The sequence below is a fragment of the Ranitomeya variabilis genome, chromosome 2 (genome assembly GCF_051348905.1).
Source record: "Ranitomeya variabilis isolate aRanVar5 chromosome 2, aRanVar5.hap1, whole genome shotgun sequence".
NCBI classification, from domain to species: domain Eukaryota; kingdom Metazoa; phylum Chordata; class Amphibia; order Anura; family Dendrobatidae; genus Ranitomeya; species Ranitomeya variabilis.
In genome coordinates this window covers 1,037,577,535-1,037,597,058 of record NC_135233.1, presented here as the reverse complement: position 1 = coordinate 1,037,597,058, position 19,524 = coordinate 1,037,577,535, and the positions used below count along the sequence as shown (strand labels likewise).

Below are 19,524 nucleotides of genomic sequence, written 5' to 3'. Positions count from 1 at the left end.
GAAATTCACACGAGTCTCGCACCTCAATACCCGGCACTGCCACCGGCGCTCGGGAAAGGAGTGTTCAGCTGCAAAGAAATTAATGCAGCCGCAAACTCCACTCCCGGGTGCCGACAGCTGCCGGGTATTGGGGTGTTAGACTCGTGCGAGTTTCTTGCAAGTGTGACCCCGGCCTAACGCAGAATTCATGTGTGTGTGCCTTTTTTTAAGGCCGGGATCACACATATGAGAAACTCAGGACGAGTATTGCATCTTAATACCGCCGCCGGCACTCAGGAGCAGAGCGTGTGGCTGCACAGAAATACATGCAACAGCACGCTCCGCTCCCGAGTGTCGACGGCAGTGCCGGGTATTAAGATGCGAGCAGTGGCGTAACTACAAAGTTATGGGCCCCGGTGCGAACTTCCAAATGGGCCCCGCGACGCCCCCCCCACCCCCTTCCCCTAGATACGCCTCGGACTGTTGCAGGAATCTCCTGCACTGCAACATGGTGTTGGGTGCCAGCACAGCCCGCATAGTGGTATATCCAGCACAGCCCGCACAGTGGTATATCCAGCACAGCCCGCTGTTATGATCCTAAGTGGTTGAGGATCACAAATTACTCCAGCTAAGTAACAAACATAGGACAAGCTCTAGGGAGGTGGCAAACTGGACTGACCGCAAATCTGAACCTATCCAAACACACTAGAAGTAGCCGGTGAACGTGCCTAAAAATCCTAGACGTCTCTAGCCAGCCTGAGGAACTAACTACCCCTAGAGAGAAAGAAAAGACCTCTCTTGCCTCCAGAGAAATAATCCCCAAAGATATAGAAGCCCCCAACAGATAATAACGGTGAGGTAAGAGGAAGGCACATACACAGGGGTGAAAGCAGATTCAGCAAATGAGGCCCACTAATACTAGATAGTAGAAAATAGAAAAGGGAATCTATGCGGTCAGTAAAAAACCCTTACAAAATATCCACTCTGAGATTTCAAGAACCCCCACACCAACTAACGGTGTGGGGGGAGAAACTCAGTCCCCTAGAGCAACCAGCAAGCGAGGAAATTGCTATGACCCCAATGGCAGAGGGTCTCAGAAATAAATACCAAGTCTGCAAACACAAAAAACCAGCTCATAGGGCAGTGGTAACTGGGCTAACCGTATATCTAATCCTAGCACCACAAATAGCAGCAGCCGGGGAACGTGCCTACGTTGGTTCTAGACGTCTCGCGCCAGCCGGAGAACTAACTAACCCTAGAAGGGAAAAGATAGACCTTTCTTGCCTCCAGAGAAAAGACCCCAAAAGTTGGATACAAGCCCCCAACAAATAATAACGGTGAGGTAAGAAGAAAAGACAAACGTAAGAAATGAACTAGGTATTTAGCAAAGAGAGGCCCACTGACTAACAGCAGAATATAGTAAGATGACTTATACGGTCAGCAAAAACCCTATCAAAATTTCCACGCTGGATATTCAAGAACCCCCGAACCGTCTAACGGCCCGGGGGGAGAATACCAGCCCCCTAGAGCTTCCAGCTAAATCAGGAATCACATTTAGTACAAGCTGGACAGAAAATATGAGCAATACAAATAACCAAAAAACAAGGAAGCAGGACTTAGCTTAATTTTGCAAGAACCAGGACCAGCAGACAGGAGCAAACAGAAAGAACTGATTACAACGATGCCAGGCACTGGACTAAGAATCCAGGAAGTTTATATAGCAACACCCCTGGACTAACGACCCAGGTGGGTGCCAAACTGAGAAAAGACAATCCCAGAGTCATATCACTAGTGACCACAAGAGGGAGCCAAAAAAGTCTAATTCACAACAGTACCCCCCCTTTAAGGAGGGGTCACCGAACCCTCACCAAGACCACCAGGGCGATCAGGATGAGCAGCGTGAAAGGCACGAACTAAATCGGCCGCATGCACATCAGAGGCAACCACCCAGGAATTATCCTCCTGACCATAGCCCTTCCACTTGACCAGATACTGAAGCCTCCGCCTGGAGAGACGAGAATCCAAGATCTTCTCCACCATGTACTCCAACTCGCCCTCAACCAACACCGGAGCAGGAGGCTCAACAGAAGGAACCACAGGTACAACGTACCGCCGCAACAAAGACCTATGGAACACGTTGTGAATGGCAAACGACACCGGAAGATCCAAGCGAAAGGACACAGGATTAAGGATTTCCAATATCTTGTAAGGACCGATGAAGCGAGGCTTAAATTTAGGAGAGGAGACCTTCATAGGAACAAATCGAGAAGACAGCCACACCAAATCCCCAACACGAAGTCGGGGACCCACACCGCGGCGGCGGTTGGCAAAACGCTGAGCCTTCTCCTGTGACAACTTTAAGTTGTCCACAACATGATTCCAGATCTGCTGCAACCTATCCACCACGGAATCTACCCCAGGACAGTCAGAAGACTCCACATGTCCCGAGGAAAAACGAGGATGGAAACCAGAGTTGCAAAAAAAAGGCGAAACCAAGGTAGCGGAACTAGCCCGATTATTAAGGGCAAACTCAGCCAACGGCAAGAAGGTCACCCAATCATCCTGATCTGCAGAAACAAAACACCTCAAATAAGCCTCCAGAGTCTGATTAGTTCGCTCCGTTTGTCCATTAGTTTGAGGATGAAAGGCAGACGAAAACGACAAATCAATGCCCATCTTAGCACAAAAGGATCGCCAGAACCTGGAAACAAACTGGGATCCTCTGTCAGACACGATATTCTCAGGAATGCCGTGTAAATGAACCACATTCTGAAAGAACAAGGGAACCAGATCGGAAGAAGAAGGCAGTTTAGGCAAAGATACCAAATGGACCATCTTGGAAAAGCGATCACATACCACCCAGATGACAGACATTCCTTGAGACACCGGAAGATCTGAAATGAAATCCATGGAAATGTGTGTCCAAGGTCTCTTCGGGACAGGCAAGGGCAAGAGCAAGCCGCTGGCACGAGAACAGCAAGGCTTAGCCCGAGCACAAGTCCCACAGGACTGCACAAATGACCGCACATCCCGTGACAAGGAAGGCCACCAAAAGGACCTAGCCACCAGATCTCTGGTGCCAAAAATTCCCGGATGCCCTGCCAACACCGAGGAATGAACCTCAGAAATGACTCTGCTGGTCCACTTATCAGGAACAAACAGTCCGTCAGGTGGACAAGAGTCAGGTCTACCAGCCTGAAATCTCTGCAACACACGTCGCAAATCCGGAGAAATGGCTGACAAGATTACTCCCTCTTTAAGAATACCAACTGGTTCTGCGACTCCAGGAGAGTCAGGCACAAAGCTCCTTGAAAGAGCATCAGCCTTCACATTCTTTGAACCTGGTAAATACAAGACCACAAAGTCAAAACGGGAGAAAAACAATGACCAACGGGCCTGTCTAGGATTCAGGCGTTTAGCAGACTCGAGATACATCAGATTCTTGTGATCAGTCAAGACCACCACACGATGCTTAGCACCCTCGAGCCAATGACGCCACTCCTCAAATGCCCACTTCATGGCCAGCAACTCCCGATTGCCAACATCATAATTCCGCTCAGCAGGCGAAAACTTCCTAGAGAAGAAAGCACATGGTCTCATTACAGAGCAACCAGGGCCTCTCTGCGACAAAACGGCCCCTGCCCCAATCTCAGAAGCATCCACTTCAACCTGAAAGGGAAGTGAGACATCAGGCTGGCACAAAACAGGCGCCGAAGTAAACCGGCGCTTCAACTCCTGGAAAGCCTCCACGGCCGCAGGAGCCCAGTTAGCAACATCAGAACCTTTCTTGGTCATATCCGTCAAAGGTTTAACAACGCTAGAAAAATTAGCGATAAAACGACGGTAGAAGTTAGCAAAACCCAAGAACTTCTGAAGACTCTTAACTGACGTGGGTTGAGTCCAATCATGAATAGCTCGGACCTTGACTGGGTCCATCTCCACTACAGAAGGGGAAAAAATAAAACCCAAAAAGGGAACCTTCTGTACTCCAAAGAGACACTTTGAGCCCTTAACAAACAAAGCATTCTCACGCAAAACCTGAAACACCATCCTGACCTGCTCTACATGTGAGTCCCAATCATCAGAGAAAACCAGAATATCATCCAGATAAACAATCATAAATTTATCCAGATACTTCCGAAAAATATCATGCATAAAGGACTGAAACACTGAGGGGGCATTAGAGAGCCCAAAAGGCATCACCAAGTACTCAAAATGACCTTCGGGCGTATTAAATGCAGTCTTCCATTCATCTCCTTGCTTAATGCGCACAAGGTTGTACGCACCACGAAGATCTATCTTGGTGAACCACTTGGCACCTTTAATCCGGGCAAACAAGTCCGACAATAGAGGCAAAGGATACTGAAATTTAACAGTGATTTTATTCAGAAGCCGATAGTCAATACAAGGTCTCAAAGATCCGTCCTTCTTGGCCACAAAAAAGAATCCCGCACCAAGAGGGGAAGAGGATGGACGGATATGCCCCTTCTCCAGAGACTCCTTGATATACGAACGCATTGCGGTATGCTCAGGTACAGACAGATTAAATAGTCTTCCCTTAGGAAATTTACTACCTGGAATCAAATCTATGGCGCAGTCACAGTCCCTATGAGGAGGCAGAGCACTGGACCTGGACTCGCTGAATACATCCTGATAATCAGACAAATACTCAGGAACTTCCGAAGGAGTAGAGGAAGCAATAGACACCGGCGGGGAATCACCATGAATTCCCTGACAGCCCCAACTTGACACAGACATTGCCTTCCAGTCCAAGACTGGATTATGGGTCTGTAACCATGGCAGACCCAAAACGACCAAATCATGCATTTTATGCAGAACAAGAAAACGAATCACCTCCCGATGTTCAGGAGTCATGCACATGGTTACCTGCGTCCAAAACTGCGGTTTATTTTCCGCCAATGGCGTAGCATCAATACCTCTAAGAGGGATAGGATTTACCAACGGTTCAAGAACAAAACCACAGCGCTTGGCAAATGACAGATCCATAAGACTCAGGGCAGCACCTGAATCCACAAACGCCATAACAGGGTAGGAAGACAATGAGCAAATTAAAGTCACAGACAATATAAATTTAGGTTGCAAATTACCAATGGCGACAGGACTAACCACCCTTGTTAGGCGTTTAGAGCATGCTGATATAACATGTGTAGAATCACCACAGTAAAAACACAACCCATTCTGACGTCTATGATTTTTCCGTTCATTTCTAGTCTGAATTCTACCACATTGCATTAAATCAGGTGTTTGTTCAGACAATACCACCAGAGGATTAGCGGCTTTGCGCTCCCGCAAACGCCGGTCAATTTGAATAGCCAGCGCCATGGAATCATTCAGACTTGTAGGAATGGAGAAACCCACCATCACATTCTTAATGGCTTCCGAAAGGCCATTTCTGAAATTTGCGGCCAGAGCACACTCATTCCACTGAGTAAGCACAGACCATTTCCGAAATTTTTGGCAGTACACTTCAGCTTCATCCTGGCCCTGAGAAATAGCCAGCAAGGCTTTTTCTGCCTGAACTTCAAGATTGGGTTCCTCGTAAAGCAATCCGAGCGCCAGAAAAAGCGCATCAATATTTGCCAATGCCGGATCTCCTGGCGCTAGCGAGAAGGCCCAATCCTGAGGGTCGCCCCGTAAAAAAGAGATAAAAATTTTAACTTGCTGAGCTGAGTCTCCAGATGAACGGGGTCTCAGAGATAGAAACTATTTACAATTATTCCTGAAATTCCTAAACTTAAATCGATCTCCAGAGAACAGTTCAGGAATAGGTATTTTAGGTTCAGACATAGGACTACTGGTAACAAAATCTTGTATGCTCTGCACACGAACAGCAAGCTGGTCCACACTTGTAATCAAGGTCTGGACATTCATGTCTGCAGCAAGCACAAGCCACTCAGAGGTAAAGGGGAGGAACAAAGAGAGGGAAAAAAAAAAAAAAACCCTCAGAATTTCCTTTCTTATAATCCCACTTCTGCAATGCATTAAACATTCAATGTTGGCCTGGCATACTGTTATGACCCCAATGGCAGAGGGTCTCAGAAATAAATACCAAGTCTGCAAACACAAAAAACCAGCTCATAGGGCAGTGGTAACTGGGCTAACCGTATATCTAATCCTAGCACCACAAATAGCAGCAGCCGGGGAACGTGCCTACGTTGGTTCTAGATGTCTCTAGCCAGCCGGAGAACTAACTAACACTAGAAGGGAAAAGATAGACCTTTCTTGCCTCCAGAGAAAAGACCCCAAAAGTTGGATACAAGCCCCCAACAAATAATAACGGTGAGGTAAGAAGAAAAGACAAACGTAAGAAATGAACTAGGTATTTAGCAAAGAGAGGCCCACTGACTAACAGCAGAATATAGTAAGATGACTTATACGGTCAGCAAAAACCCTATCAAAATTTCCACGCTGGATATTCAAGAACCCCCGAACCGTCTAACGGCCCGGGGGGAGAATACCAGCCCCCTAGAGCTTCCAGCTAAATCAGGAATCACATTTAGTACAAGCTGGACAGAAAATATGAGCAATACAAATAACCAAAAAACAAGGAAGCAGGACTTAGCTTAATTTTGCAAGAACCAGGACTAGCAGACAGGAGCAAACAGAAAGAACTGATTACAACGATGCCAGGCACTGGACTAAGAATCCAGGAAGTTTATATAGCAACACCCCTGGACTAACGACCCAGGTGGGTGCCAAACTGAGAAAAGACAATCCCAGAGTCATATCACTAGTGACCACAAGAGGGAGCCAAAAAAGTCTAATTCACAACAGGAAATCACATTTTAGCGAGCTGGACTAAAAACATAATGAACACTGATAATCAAAAAATGATCAAACAAAAACTTAGCTTGTCTTGGAGAGACTGGGAGCAAGGTAGACACAAGGAATCTGAAGAGCACTGAATACATTGATAGCAGGCAAGGAACTGAGTCTCCAGGTGAGCTAAATAGGAAACCAACCAAGGATAACGAACCAGTTGATGCAGCCAACCTGCAGAAAGACAACACTACACAGTACCGCTTGTGACCACTAGAGGGAGCCCAAAAATAGAATTCACAACAGTACCCCCCCTTGAGGAGGGGTCACCGAACCCTCATCAGGACCCCCAGGGCGATCAGGATGAGCCGCGTGGAAGGCACGAACCAAATCGGCCGCATGAACATCAGAGGCGACAACCCAGGAATTATCCTCCTGACCATAGCCCTTCCACTTAACCAAATACTGAAGCCTCCGTCTAGAGATACGAGAATCCAAAATCTTCTCCACCACGTACTCCAATTCGCCCTCGACCAGCACCGGAGCAGGAGGCTCAACAGAAGGAACCACAGGTACCACATACCTCCGCAACAAAGACCTATGGAACACATTATGAATGGCAAACGATGCTAGGAGATCCAAACGAAAAGACACCGGATTAAGGATTTCCAAGATCTTATAAGGACCGATGAAGCGAGGCTTGAATTTAGGAGAGGAGACCTTCATAGGAACATACCGAGAAGACAGCCACACCAAATCCCCAATACGAAGTCGGGGACCCACACCGCGGCGGCGGTTAGCAAAGCGCTGAGCCTTCTCCTGTGACAACCTCAAATTGTCCACCACATGGTTCCAAATCTGCTGCAACCTATCCACCACAGAATCCACCCCAGGACAGTCAGAAGGCTCAACCTGACCCGAGGAAAAACGAGGATGGAAACCAGAATTGCAGAAAAAAGGCGAAACCAAAGTAGCAGAACTAGCCCGATTATTAAGGGCAAACTCGGCCAATGGCAAAAAAGTCACCCAATCATCCTGATCAGCAGAAACAAAACATCTCAAATAAGTTTCCAATGTCTGATTAGTTCGCTCGGTTTGGCCATTAGTCTGAGGATGGAAGGCCGACGAAAAAGACAAATCAATGCCCATCTTAGCACAAAAAGTCCGCCAAAACCTGGACACAAACTGGGATCCTCTATCAGACACAATATTCTCAGGAATGCCGTGCAAGCGAACCACATTCTGAAAAAATAGAGGAACCAAATCGGAGGAAGAAGGCAACTTAGGCAAGGGCACCAAATGGACCATCTTGGAAAAACGATCACACACCACCCAGATGACCGACATTCTCTGAGAGACTGGAAGATCTGAAATAAAATCCATGGAAATGTGCGTCCAAGGCCTTTTCGGAACAGGCAAAGGCAAAAGCAAACCGCTGGCACGAGAACAGCAAGGCTTAGCCCGAGCACAAATCCCACAAGACTGCACAAAGGAACGCACATCCCGCGACAAGGAAGGCCACCAGAAGGACCTAGCCACCAAATCTCTGGTACCAAAAATCCCAGGATGACCCGCCAACACCGAAGAATGAACCTCGGAAATAACTCTGCTGGTCCATCTATCCGGGACAAACAGTCTCTCTGGTGGACACCGGTCAGGTCTATCCGCCTGAAATTTCTGCAGCACTCGTCGTAAATCTGGGGAAATGGCAGACAAAATCACTCCCTCTCTGAGAATACCAGCCGGCTCAGAAACTCCCGGAGAGTCAGGCACAAAACTCCTAGAAAGTGCATCAGCTTTCACGTTCTTCGAACCAGGCAGGTATGAGACCACGAAGTTGAAACAAGAGAAAAACAGGACCAACGAGCCTGTCTAGGATTCAGGCGCTTGGCAGATTCAAGGTAAATCAGATTTTTGTGATCAGTCAAGACCACCACACGATGTTTAGCTCCTTCGAGCCAATGTCGCCACTCCTCAAATGCCCACTTCATAGCCAACAACTCCCGATTGCCAACATCATAATTCCGCTCGGCAGGCGAAAACTTTCTTGAAAAGAAAGCACATGGCTTCATCACAGAGCCATCAGAGCTTCTCTGTGACAAAACAGCCCCTGCTCCAATCTCAGAAGCATCAACCTCGACCTGGAAGGGGAGAGAGACATCTGGCTGACATAAGACTGGAGCTGAAGAAAACCAGTGCTTCAGCTCCCGAAAGGCCTCCACGGCCGCAGGAGACCAATTAGTCACATCAGAACCCTTCTTGGTCAAATCCGTCAAAGGTTTAACCACGCTAGAAAAATTAGCGATGAAACGACGGTAAAAATTAGCAAAACCCAAGAACTTCTGAAGACTCTTAACAGACGTGGGCTGAGTCCAGTCATGAATAGCCTGGACCTTGACTGGGTCCATCTCCACAGTAGAAGGAGAAAAAATAAAACCCAAAAAGGAGACCTTCTGTACTCCGAAGAGGCATTTTGAGCCCTTCACAAATAAAGCATTAGCACGCAGGACCTGAAACACCATCCTGACCTGCTTCACATGGGACTCCCAATCATCAGAAAAGACCAAAATGTCATCCAGATAAACAATCATAAATTTATCCAGATATTCTCAGAAGATGTCATGCATGAAGGACTGAAACACAGAAGGAGCATTAGAGAGTCCAAAAGGCATCACTAAGTACTCAAAATGGCCTTCGGGCGTATTAAATGCTGTTTTCCATTCATCACCCTGCTTAATGCGCACAAGGTTATACGCACCACGGAGATCTATCTTGGTGAACCAACTGGCACCCTTAATCCGAGCAAACAAATCAGACAATAGTGGCAAAGGATACTGAAATTTGACTGTGATTTTATTCAGAAGACGATAATCTATACAAGGTCTCAAAGAACCGTCCTTCTTGGCCACAAAAAAAAAACCTGCACCAAGAGGGGAAGAGGATGGGCGAATATGTCCCTTCTCCAGAGACTCCTTTATATAACTCCGCATCGCGGCATGCTCTGGTATAGACAAATTAAAAAGTCGTCCCTTAGGGAATTTACTACCAGGAATTAAATTTATAGCACAGTCACAATCCCTATGAGGAGGCAGGGCACAGGACCTGGGCTCATCAAATACATCCTGGTAGTCAGACAAAAACTCAGGGACCTCAGAAGGAGTGGAAGAAGCAATAGACACCAACGGAGTATCGCCATGAATTCCCTGACAACCCCAACTTGACACAGACATAGCTTTCCAATCTAAAACTGGATTATGAGCTTGCAGCCATGGCAGACCCAAAACGACAACATCATGCAAATTATGCAGAACAAGAAAGCGAATCACCTCCTGATGTACGGGAGTCATGCACATGGTCATTTGCGTCCAATACTGAGGCTTATTCTCAGCCAATGGCGTAGCATCAATTCCCCTCAGAGGAATAGGAAATTCCAAAGGCTACAGGACAAAACCACAGCGCCTGGCAAACGACAAATCCATCAGATTCAGGGCAGCACCCGAATCCACAAAAGCCATAACCGGGTAGGACGACAAAGAACAAATCAAAGTAACAGACAAAATAAATTTAGGCTGTATAGTACCAATGGTGACAGGTTTAGATTTCTTTTTTAAGCGTTTAGAGCATGCTGAGATAACATGAGTAGAATCACCACAGTAAAAGCACAACCCATTTTGACGTCTATGACTTTGTCGCTCAATTCTGGTCAGAGTTCGGTCACATTGCATAGACTCAGGTCTCTGTTCGGAAAATACCGCCAAAGGATGAGCAGATTTGCGCTCCCGCAAACGCCGATCAACCTGAATGGCTAAAGCCATAGAATCACTCAGACTTGCAGGGGTGGGAAACCCCACCATAACATTCTTAACGGCCTCAGAAAGACCTTCTCTGAAATTTGCAGCCAGGTCACACTCATTCCATTGATTAAGCACCGACCATTTCCAAAATTTTTGACAATACACCTCTGCTTCATCCTGACCCTGAGAGATAGCCAGCAACACTTTTTCTGCCTGATTCTCAAGATTAGGCTCCTCATAAAGCAGTCCAAGAGCCAGAAAAAATGCATCCACATTAAGCAATGCAGGATCTCCTGGCGCCAGAGAGAAAGCCCAATCTTGAGGGTCGCCGCGCAACAAGGAGATAACAATTTTAACTTGCTGAGCGGAATCACCAGAGGAACGAGGTCTCAGAGATAGAAATAACTTACAATTATTCTTAAAATTTAGAAACCTAGATCTATCTCCAGAAAACAACTCAGGAATGGGTATCTATGGTTCTGACATAGGGCTATGAATAACAAAATCCTGAATACTTTGCACCCGTGCAGTAAGATGATCCACACTAGAAGTCAGAGTCTGAACATTCATGTCTGCAGCTGAGCTCAAAACCACCCAGAGTTCAAGGGGATGAAAGAAGCTAAACAGACTGCAGCAAAGGAAAAGCGGGAGGAAAAAAAAAAAAAAATGTACTCAGGTCTTCTTTTTATCCCACTTCTGCGATGCATTAAACACTTTTTGGCCTGCTATACTGTTATGATCCTAAGTGGTTGAGGATCACAAATTACTCCAGCTAAGTAACAAACATAGGACAAGCTCTAGGGAGGTGGCAAACTGGACTGACCGCAAATCTGAACCTATCCAAACACACTAGAAGTAGCCGGTGAACGTGCCTAAATATCCTAGACGTCTCTAGCCAGCCTGAGGAACTAACTACCCCTAGAGAGAAAGAAAAGACCTCTCTTGCCTCCAGAGAAATAATCCCCAAAGATATAGAAGCCCCCAACAGATAATAACGGTGAGGTAAGAGGAAGGCACATACACAGGGGTGAAAGCAGATTCAGCAAATGAGGCCCACTAATACTAGATAATAGAAAATAGAAAAGGGAATCTATGCGGTCAGTAAAAAACCCTTACAAAATATCCACTCTGAGATTTCAAGAACCCCCACACCAACTAACGGTGTGGGGGGAGAAACTCAGTCCCCTAGAGCAACCAGCAAGCGAGGAAATCACATTTTAGTGAGCTGGACTAAAAACATAATGAACACTGATAATCAAAAAATGATCAAACAAAAACTTAGCTTGTCTTGGAGAGACTGGGAGCAAGGTAGACACAAGGAATCTGAAGAGCACTGAATACATTGATAGCAGGCAAGGAACTGAGTCTCCAGGTGAGCTAAATAGGAAACCAACCAAGGATAACGAACCAGTTGATGCAGCCAACCTGCAGAAAGACAACACTACACAGTACCGCTTGTGACTAGAGGGAGCCCAAAAATAGAATTCACAACAGCCCGCACAGTGGCATATACAGCACAGCCCGCACAGTGGTATATACAGCACAGCCTGTCATGAATCCCAATGGCTAGGGATAGCACAGGACAAGCAAAGTACAAATATATTACGGACGAGCTCTAGGGTGATGGAACCTGGGCTGACCGCTGCCCTACGCCTGACAAACGCAACTAGAGATAGCCAGGGAGCGTGCCTACGTTGGTTCTAGACGCCATGCACCAGCCTAAGAGCTAACTAGCACTGCAGAGAAAATAAAGACCTCACTTGCCTCCAGCGGAATGAACCCCAAAAGATATAGTTGCCCCCCACATGTATTGACGGTGAAATGAGAGGAAGGCACACACATAGAGATGATATATATAGTTTTAGCAAATTGAGGCCCGCTGTAAACTAGAAAGCAGAACGATACAAAAGGGGACTGAGCGGTCAGCAAAAAACCCTAATCAAAAAAACCATCCTGAGATTACAAGAACCCATGTGCCAACTCATGGCACATGGGGAGAACCTCAGTCCACTAGAGCTACCAGCTAGCATAGAGACATAATAAGCAAGCTGGACAAAAAACCAAACAACTGAAAATCAGCACTTAGCTTATCCTGAAAGATCTGGGAGCAGGTAGGCAGGAACCAAACAGAGCACATCTGAATACATTGATAGCCGGCAAGGGAAATGACAGAAAGGCCAGGTAAAATAGGAAACACCCAGCCACTGATGGACAGGTGGAAACCAAAGGCCGCAACCCACCAAAGTCACCCAGTACCAGCAGTAACCACCAGAGGGAGCCCACAAACAGAATCCACAACAGTACCCCCCCCTTGAGGAGGGGTCACCGAACCCTCACGAGAACCCCCAGGGCGATCAGGGTGAGCTCTATGGAAGGCGTGGACCAAATCAGTCGCATGAACATCGGAGGCGACCACCCAGGAATTATCCTCCTGACCATAACCCTTCCACTTAACCAAATACTGGAGTTTGCGTCTGGAAACACGAGAATCCAAGATCTTCTCAACAACATACTCCAATTCTCCCTCCACCAGCACCGGAGCAGGAGGCTCAACCGAAGGAACAACGGGCACCTCATACCTCCGCAACAACGACCGATGGAACACATTATGAATAGCAAACGATGCTGGGAGATCCAAACGAAAAGATACAGGGTTAAGAATCTCCGAGATCCTATAAGGACCGATGAACCGAGGCTTGAACTTAGGAGAAGAGACCTTCATAGGGACAAAACGAGAAGACAACCACACCAAATCCCCAACAAGAAGTCGGGGACCCACGCGGCGACGGCGATTAGCAAACTGCTGAGTCTTCTCCTGAGATAACTTCAAATTGTCCACCACCTGATTCCAAATCTGATGTAGCCTGTCCACCACCACGTCCACTCCAGGACAATCCGAAGGCTCCACCTGACCAGAGGAAAAACGAGGATGAAACCCCAAATTACAAAAAAAAGGAGAGACCAACGTGGCCGAACTAGCCCGATTATTAAGAGCAAATTCGGCCAGTGGCAAAAAAGCAACCCAGTCATCTTGATCAGCAGAAACAAAACACCTCAAATAAGTTTCCAAGGTCTGATTAGTTCGCTCCGTCTGGCCATTCGTCTGAGGATGGAATGCAGACGAGAAAGACAAATCAATGCCCATCTTGGCACAAAACGTCCGCCAAAATCTAGACACAAACTGGGATCCCCTGTCAGAAACGATATTCTCCGGAATCCCATGCAAACGAACCACGTTCTGAAAAAATAAAGGGACCAACTCAGAGGAGGAAGGCAACTTAGGCAAGGGCACCAAATGAACCATCTTAGAAAAGCGGTCACACACAACCCAGATAACGGACATTTTCTGTGAAACCGGGAGATCAGAAATAAAATCCATGGAAATGTGCGTCCAAGGCCTCTTCGGGATGGGCAAGGATAACAACAACCCACTGGCCCGAGAACAGCAAGGCTTAGCTCGAGCACACACTTCACAAGACTGCACAAAGGTACGCACATCCCTAGACAAGGAAGGCCACCAAAAAGACCTGGCCACCCCTCAAATGCCCACTTCATGGCCAAAAGCTCCCGATTACCCACATCATAATTGCGCTCGGCGGGCGAGAATTTTCTAGAGAAGAATGCACATGGCTTCATCACCGAGCCATTAGAACTTCTCTGTGACAAAACCGCCCCCGCTCCAATCTCGGAAGCATCAACCTCAACCTGAAAAGGAAGTGAAACATCTGGTTGACACAACACCGGAGCAGAAGAAAACCGGCGCTTAAGTTCCTGAAAGGCCTCCACGGCCGCAGGAGACCAATCAGCAACATCAGCACCCTTTTTAGTCAAATCAGTCAAAGGTTTAACAATACTGGAAAAATTAGCAATGAACCGACGATAAAAATTAGCAAACTCCAAGAACTTCTGAAGGCTCTTAACAGATGTAGGTTGTGTCCAGTCACAAATCGCCTGAACCTTGACGGGATCCATCTCAATAGTAGAAGGAGAAAAAATGTACCCCAAAAAAGAAATCTTCTGGACTCCGAAGAGACACTTTGAGCCCTTCACAAACAGAGAATTGGCCCGCAGAACCTGAAACACCTTCCTGACCTGTAGAACATGAGACTCCCAGTCATCAGAAAACACCAAAATATCATCCAAATACACAATCATAAACTTATCCAGATATTCACGGAAAATATTGTGCATAAAGGACTGAAAGACTGACGGAGCATTGGAGAGTCCAAAAGGCATTACCAAATACTCAAAATGGCCCTCAGGCGTATTAAATGCGGTTTTCCACTCATCACCCTGTTTTATCCGCACCAGATTATACGCACCGCGAAGATCTATCTTAGTGAACCACCTAGCCCCCTTAATGCGAGCAAACAAATCAGTCAATAATGGCAATGGATACTGATACTTGACTGTAATCTTATTCAGAAGGCGATAATCTATACAAGGCCTCAGGGAACCATCTTTTTTTGCCACAAAAAAAAAAACCTGCTCCCAGAGGGGACGAAGATGGACGAATATGTCCCTTTTCCAAGGACTCCTTAATATAATTCCGCATAGCAGTATGCTCTGGCAGTGACAGATTAAATAAACGACCCTTAGGGAACTTACTGCCAGGAATCAATTCTATAGCACAGTCACAATCTCTATACGGAGGGAGCGAATTGAGCTTAGGCTCCTCAAAAACATCCCTATAGTCAGACAAAAACGCAGGGATCTCAGAAGGAGTAGATGAAGCGATTGAAATCGGAGGTGCATCATCATGAACCCCCTGACATCCCCAGCTTAACACAGACATTGTTTTCCAGTCCAGGACAGGATTATGAGTTTGTAACCATGGCAGACCAAGCACTAGTACATCATGTAAATTATAAAGTACAAGGAAGCGAATCACCTCCTGATGAACGGGAGTCATGCGCATGGTCACTTGTGTCCAATACTGCGGTTTATTCATAGCCAATGGTGTAGAATCAATTCCCTTCAGAAGAATAGGAACTTCCAGAGGTTCCAGACTAAAACCGCAGCGTTTAGCAAATGACCAATCCATAAGACTCAGGGCAGCGCCTGAATCCACATAGGCATCGACGGAAATGGAAGACAGTGAAAAAATCAGAGTCACAGACAAAATGAACTTAGGCTGCAGAGTACCAATGGCAAAAGATTTATCAACCCTTTTTGTGCGTTTAGAGCATGCTGATATAACATGAGCTGAATCACCACAATAGAAACACAATCCATTTTTCCGCCTATAATTTTGCCGTTCACTTCTGGACTGAATTCTATCACATTGCATAGTCTCAGGTGCCTGTTCAGAAGACACCGCCAACTGGTGCACGGGTTTGCGCTCCCGTAAACGCCGATCAATCTGAATGGCCATAGACTCATTCAGACCTGTAGGCGTAGGGAACCCCACCATAATATCCTTAATGGCCTCAGAAAGACCATTTCTGAAGTTTGCAGCCAGGGCGCACTCATTCCACTGAGTAAGCACCGACCATTTCCGAAACTTCTGACAATATATCTCCGCTTCATCATGCCCCTGAGAGAGGGCTAATAAAGCCTTTTCAGCCTGAATCTCCAGGTTAGGTTCCTCATAGAGCAATCCCAATGCCAGAAAAAACGCATCCACACTGAGCAATGCAGGATCCCCTGGTGCCAATGCAAATGCCCAATTCTGAGGGTCGCCCCGCAGGAAAGATATAACAATCTTGACCTGTTGAGCAGGGTCTCCAGAGGAGCGAGATTTTACAGAAAGAAACAATTTACAATTGTTCCTGAAATTCATGAAGGTAGATCTATCTCCAGAAAACAACTCTGGAATAGGAATTCTAGGTTCAGACATGGGAGTGTGAACAACAAAATCCTGTATGTTTTGAACTTTTGCCGCGAGATTACTCAGGCTGGAAGCCAAACTCTGGACATCCATGATAAACAGCTAAGATCAGAGCCAAGGGTTAAGAGGAGGTAAGAAGCAGCTAGACAGCAATTAAGGGCTAGGCAGCAAAACTCTGAAGGGAAAAAAAAAAAAAAAAAATTTCCCTTAAACACTTCTCTTTCTCCTGCTTCAGCCCAAACAATTAACACTTTGTGGGCCGGCTATACTGTCATGAATCCCAATGGCTAGGGATAGCACAGGACAAGCAAAGTACAAATATATTACGGACGAGCTCTAGGGTGATGGAACCTGGGCTGACCGCTGCCCTACGCCTGACAAACGCAACTAGAGATAGCCAGGGAGCGTGCCTACGTTGGTTCTAGACGCCACGCACCAGCCTAAGAGCTAACTAGCACTGCAGAGAAAATAAAGACCTCACTTGCCTCCAGCGGAATGAACCCCAAAAGATATAGTTGCCCCCCACATGTATTGACGGTGAAATGAGAGGAAGGCACACACATAGAGATGATATATATAGTTTTAGCAAATTGAGGCCCGCTGTAAACTAGAAAGCAGAACGATACAAAAGGGGACTGAGCGGTCAGCAAAAAACCCTAATCAAAAAAACCATCCTGAGATTACAAGAACCCATGTGCCAACTCATGGCACATGGGGAGAACCTCAGTCCACTAGAGCTACCAGCTAGCATAGAGACATAATAAGCAAGCTGGACAAAAAACCAAACAACTGAAAATCAGCACTTAGCTTATCCTGAAAGATCTGGGAGCAGGTAGGCAGGAACCAAACAGAGCACATCTGAATACATTGATAGCCGGCAAGGGAAATGACAGAAAGGCCAGGTAAAATAGGAAACACCCAGCCACTGATGGACAGGTGGAAACCAAAGGCCGCAACCCACCAAAGTCACCCAGTACCAGCAGTAACCACCAGAGGGAGCCCACAAACAGAATCCACAACAACAGCCCGCACAGTGGTATGTACAGCACAGCCCGCACAGTGGTATATACAGCACAGCCCGCACAGTGGTATATACAGCACAGCCGGCACAGGGGTATATACAGCACAGCCCGCACAGGGGTATATACAGCACAGCCCGCACAGGGGTATATACAGCACAGCCCGCACAGGGGTATATGCAGCACAGCCCGCACAGGGGTATATACAGCACAGCCCGCACAGGGGTATATACAGCACAGCCAGCACAGGGGTATATACAGCACAGCCCGCACAGTGGTATATACAGCACAGTCGGCACAGGGGTACATACAGCACAGCCGGCACAGGGGTATATACAGCACAGCCAGCACAGGGGTATATAGAGCACAGCCCGCATCTCATCCCCCCCCCCCCCCGATAATGGCCCCACAGTCCGGTTAAAAAGAAAAAAAAAAAACTCCTCACATTTCCTTTTGCCCGCGCTGCTCCTGGCGGCTGAAGTCTGCCCAGGACACTGCAGGTGCGCGATGATATGACGTCATCGCGCACTCGCAGTGTACTGTCAGAGGCAGAGCAGGGAATGATGGGAGAGGGAGCATCAGGTGACGCTCTCCTCCATCATTGCATTGAACTATACCGGTGTCATAGACGCCGGTATAGTTAAATGCGGCGGCGGGGGGAGGAACAGTGCAGCGGCCCACTACTTGCATCGGCTCTTCTGGCATTTGCCAGAAGTGCCCGATGTCCAGCCAGGCCCTGCTCTGACCTGCCGGCCCGGGGCCCCTGACCTGCGGGGCCCGGTCGCGGTCGTTACGCCCCTGGATGCGAAACTCGTCCGAGTTTCTCACATGTGTGATCCCGGCCTCTTTATTACCATTATTACTAAACATCAGGCTTGGTATTATCTATTGATCGTATCTATCTATCGAATCTACCTTATCTTTCTATCTATCCCATATCTATCTATCTATTATCTATCTGTGTCTAAACATTATTCTTCAATGGAGTATGTAAATGAAGAGGTTGGACAAGAAATTACAGTACAATTCTTTTTTTTTATATATATATCTTTATTTAGCTTACAAAAACACACACAAATCCGCATGAAAAAAAACGCATCAAAAAACGCATGAAAAACGCAGGTGACCTGCCAGTGACCTCAGGTGCATATTTGGTGCAGATTTTACCCGCGTCAAATCCTGATGCAATCCTGACCGTGGAAACATACCCTAACTCCGCGCTCCCATAAGGCTGGGGTCACACTGCATTATGGCAGTCCGTTAGACGGACTGTGTTACACCGCGGCATAACGCGGTCCGTTAACGCTGCCATTAACCCCTATTATCAGGCGCATCGCCAACGCTTGCCATAATGGGCGTGCGCTAGCGATGTGCCGTCATTCTGTGACGGACCCTGGGACGCGGGCTGCAGCGTTTCGGGGGCCGTCCCCGCTAGCGCAGATAGAGCATCCGCGCTAGCGCTATGGCATAACGTGATCTTTTTCGGCACTTGCATTAACGCTGTCCGTTTAACGCATGCATAAAACGCAATGTGAATCTAGCTAGGGAAATTGACATGTTGCGGATGTGTAACGCACTGAAATAAAAAACAAAATAAATCTATCTCTATCTCCAGTGGCCGCATTGTGCGCTCACACACGGTAGCACAGCACCGGTAATGGCGGCAGACTCCCACCACAGCCCTCTGACCGACTGTGTGACCAGCGGCGGCCCTCAGTCGACCACCAACAATCACCATGGTAATAAGCTCAGGCTCCCTGCTTCTGCAAACAAGACCAGGATTCGTAGCCACGCCCCTCCTTCACAGCCATTGGCCCATTTGCCACAAAGACCACGCCCCTACCTCAGCTGCCAAACGTCACTCTCGTCTCTCTGGTGGTCACATGATCAGCTCAGTCCGTCTACTCGCCGGAGAGAAAAGATGGCGTCCTGTTGACGGTCCCGGCTGTGACGGAGCCCGGTGTACTCGGTGAGACATGTCCGAGTATACAGCTGTACATATTAGTATGTGGGGATAGACGTGTAGCTATAGCTCACAGCAGTACGCGCAGCAGGTTTCTCTGACGTTACCCGCTGACTTCGTTCTGGCTTAGTTGGACCTGCTGGTGACGTCATAGGCTGG

General features: G+C 47.3%; 1 protein-coding gene and 1 long non-coding RNA gene across 4 annotated transcripts in view; one reads left to right on the top strand and one right to left on the bottom strand.

The window, feature by feature from the left end:
• The window catches only part of LOC143808577 (uncharacterized), a 121,484-nt gene extending 102,106 nt beyond the window's left edge, over window positions 1–19,378 (bottom strand). Inside the window, exon 1 of the long non-coding RNA XR_013221978.1 lies at window positions 19,246–19,378. This is a non-coding gene — a long non-coding RNA (uncharacterized LOC143808577). The remainder of the gene's footprint in view (window positions 1–19,245) is intronic.
• Window positions 19,240–19,524, top strand: part of KIDINS220 (kinase D interacting substrate 220) — a 152,723-nt gene continuing 152,438 nt past the window's right edge. For all 3 annotated transcript variants that reach the window (XM_077291392.1, XM_077291391.1, XM_077291393.1), the window contains exon 1: window positions 19,240–19,371. The gene's annotated coding sequence lies outside the window, so the exon portion shown is untranslated. The remainder of the gene's footprint in view (window positions 19,372–19,524) is intronic.